The sequence below is a fragment of the Mus pahari genome, chromosome 16, assembly GCF_900095145.1.
Source record: "Mus pahari chromosome 16, PAHARI_EIJ_v1.1, whole genome shotgun sequence".
NCBI lineage: Eukaryota > Metazoa > Chordata > Mammalia > Rodentia > Muridae > Mus > Mus pahari.
The window spans coordinates 46778602-46782454 of NC_034605.1; the positions used below are offsets into that span (position 1 = coordinate 46778602).

Below are 3853 nucleotides of genomic sequence, written 5' to 3' on the forward strand. Positions count from 1 at the left end.
ATCCTGTGGGTCACAACCCCTCTGGGGTTGCAAATCAGATATTTACGTTATGACTCATAGCAGGAGCAAAATCACAGTTATGGAGTCACAGTCAAATAATTTTATGGTTGGGGGAGTCACCACAACATGAGGGGACTGTATTCAAGGGTCACAGCATTGGAAAAATTGAGAACCACAAAGCTAGCCCCAATGCCTGGTGAAAGAAATAGCCCCCCCTTTCAGTCAGATATTTGACCTCTTTCATCGAGGGAGAGCTAAGGTGGCATGCCATTAAAACATGCCTGTGGGTGCCCCTGTTTTGACAGCCCATGTAGTACAGTTGGAAGGACACAGAGAAGGTCAGCCTGGCCCCAGGGCAAGGATGACATGCAGATGTGGGGGAAGCATCCCAGGGTTTGACTGCGATGGGTGAACTCACAGCCATAGCGGATGTCTATACAATATCAAAGCGGCCCACATTCCAGCCTGGCAGAGTTGGACTCATGTGCGCCCACCTCTAACGGAGGGGCTATGGACCCGTGATGGCTTCTAAAGTAGGTAGAGTTGGTTTCCCTTAAGAGTGTGGCCGCTGCTAAGCTGACCATGTTTTGTTGAATATACATGAATACATGTATACCATGAGTATACATATGGTCAGCATGAATTGGACTCTGTGAGTTACTAAAAAGAAAGCAAATAATCCGGTTATAAAGTTGGGAGGGGTGACTAGGAGAAGTTAGGGGAAGGAGATGGGGGGGGGGAAAGTACGGTTAAGATACTGTGTGTGAAATTCTTGAAGAATTAATAAAAAATTAATATATGTTTGTGGGCCTTTTAAAAAGCGACAGTTTCACAGTTTCAGGCAGATGGTGGTGGCACACATCTTTCATCCCCACACTTGGGAGGCAAAGGCAGGCAGATCTCTTGTGAGTTCAAAGCCAGCCCTGGTCTACAGAGCAAGTTCTGGGACATCCAGGGCTCCATAGAGAAAGCCTGTCTTGAAAAAAACAAACAACAAAAAAAGTGACAGACAGATGTGCACGTCAGCTGGCTTTGTTTACCTCTGTTTGTTCTCAGCTGGCGGCAGCCGGATGCTGTAAGCTGGCCTTGCTCTAGAATAAGGAGCCTAAGGCCTGGTTGGTGGAAACTGCTTGTTGAGCAAGCACGGGAATCTCTGCAGCCCCTGCGGGGAAACCCTTTCAGTCCCGTCACTGATAAGCAAACCTGGCTGCGGGCTCGGCGGCTTTTATGCATATAGAATTCCACCGGTCTGTGAATTCAATTTACTTCTGATCTTAGACTGTATTATTCACCTTTCAGACCAACAGGAAAACAAAAGTCTGCCAAGGGAAGAAGTGGTGGCCCCAACCCCACCCGCCTAAGAGGACCCCACCTCCTCCTTACCTAGGAACCAAGAGCGTGTTCAGGTCTCCAGTCACACTCGTTATTATTTGGTGCTTTTGTTACACACAAGGCATTGAGCAGATCAGAAACTTCACACTCCTTCCTGCTGATTTCCTACCCAGGGCAAGAATAATGGTCCTCAAGGTGCAACAAAAATCCCTTTAAAAAGTCATGTTTGCTTCTCAATATGAAAAGCTCTCCCTGAGCTGGTGCGCCTCCCATTCACACCATTATTTCAGAGCCTTGGAAGTCTCCTCTGTTAAGATCCCTAGACAGCTACATTCTAGTGTTTCTGTTACTAGGCTCCTGGAGAAAGAGAGAATGTCTTTTCTTCTTTGTCAATCTGACCAACTAGTAAAGCTATTATTTATTAACTATTAGTAATTAATTGAGGCTAGCTACGTGAGCTTTGCTTCTGTGTAAATTTATATGTAAACATATATGGGTTATTAGCAGAGAAATGCAATTAGACCCTGGTAGATGAGGACCTTGTTTCGGAAGAAATTAGAACAATCCTCTTCAGTCTTCAATAGGACCCTCCAAGAGGACGAAAGATCTATGGGCCACTTGGAGAAATGGGGTATATATTGCGTAGAACTATGCAAAGCACATCTTGCCTTTCTGCAAAGGGAAGGGAACTTTAAGGAGTATCCTCAGCTCCTGGGAACTCTGCATGCACATCCTGAAATCGCCTTTACAAACCTCCTCTGCCCGGTGCCTACAGTCAGGGCCGTGTTTATACTGTTTAAACCAGGCTTTTTTAGACGATTCCGGCAAGAGAATCAAACAGTCTGAGCACCTGTAGGTTTTCTATTGCTACATACCAAGTCAACCCCAAACAGAGATTTTTATACAAGCCTTTATCAGAGTTTTTGATAATCATGATCACAGTGGTTGTGGTTCAGGGTCAGATTTTTTTTTTTTCGGGGTGGGGGGGGTGGGGTGGGGTGGGGTATCTTATCTGACTGCTTGACTTGCTCAAAATGGAAAGTAGCATTTCCCGAAAGGCACCCCTCCCCCAACACACACCCACCCCACCTCCGCCCCAGAATATTCAGTTAAAAAGAGGCACTAGTGGCTTAGCCTCTGCAGAGGCAAAGAAAAGAGGTGGAATAATTTGTACTTGATAGCAATCTGGCAGGGGGGTAGAGAACTCAGCTTGAAGTAGCTGAGCCATAGCAGGGGAGCCGAGCAAAGAGCCGACACTAATGTGGTCAGACGCGTGTATTCCGCCCCATGGATCGTGGCAGGCATGAAGCTCTAAGGCAGCTTTCATGCCAAGTGTGACACATGGTGAGACCGCACAGCCTGGGCCATACCTGTGCAAATGCAGGTGTGATTCTGACTAGTCAACATCTTCATCAGTTCCCAGGCCTGGCAAGAACTCTTAAGACTTCTGTGGGGGAAGTTTTGAGGACATCTGCTAGGAGCGCTGGAGGAAGAGGTCTGAGCTACACTGGTAATATTCCCAGGGGTGACTGCAGAGTCCCCTCCAACAACGACCTTCCCTATTTTTAGCCACACTTAAATAATATCCAGAACTAGGCTAGAAAATGGGATGATTCAGTCACCACCTAGAATAGATTCCTGGAGAGACCCATCCTGGCAGCATCCATAGCAGGATCACATCATCCTTACCTGCAGCAAACCGTCACCTTCTCTAGAGAGATGCTCTACCAAGAGGAACCCAGCTCTTTACTGTCCATCTGTAACAAAGGGCTTCCCTGATTACCTGGTCTGTAGGTTCTCTCTCCCAGCCTGGCCTGTGTTTTACTCCCACACAGATTTCCAGTTGTGCCCCGAAGTCTGCTTTGTGTAGCTGACTGGTCTGACCCCTTCATCCTCCTCATCACTCTTCACCCATCTGTGTATGTATGTATTCATATATGTGTGTGTGTATGTATGTATGTATGCATCCATCCATGTATGTATGTATGTATACATGTATGTATGTATCAATGTATCATCTATCTATCTATCTATCTATCTATCTATCTATCTATCTATCTATCTTCAAGACAGGGTTTCTTGGTATACCCCTGGATGTCCTGGAACTCACTCTGTAGACCAGGCTGGCCTCCAGCCTAGAGATCCGCCTGCCTCTGCCTCCTGAGTGCTAGCATTAAAGGAATGCTTTAGTACAGCCTGGCCTCTCTTCATCTACCTGGTGTGTCCTCCAAATGCCATGCTTGAAGGCTAGGTGCCCAGCAGATGGCGATATTGCTAAGTGGTGGGGCCTAATAGTGGTTGGGGTTTGGGAGTTGGGACCCTTGGCCTCTTTCCTGTGGGTCATTTTCTCCCTGGCCACCATGAGCTAAGCAGCTTCCTCCTCCACATGTTCTTGCCATGGTACACCTCCTCACCACAGGCCTAAAGCAACAAGTCTGACAACCGCGGGTGGAAACCATGATAAATCTTACCTCGGATCCTCCATCAGAGTGTCTGACCAACACCGGCTTTCATTTGATTC

General features: G+C 47.1%; 1 non-coding gene across 1 annotated transcript; it reads left to right on the forward strand.

The window, feature by feature from the left end:
• The first annotated feature begins 285 nt into the window (after nucleotides 1-285).
• Nucleotides 286-396, forward strand: LOC115065661. Its single transcript, XR_003845429.1, has one exon. It is a non-coding gene; the product is annotated as a U6 spliceosomal RNA (small nuclear RNA).
• Nucleotides 397-3853: the final 3457 nt, after the last annotated feature.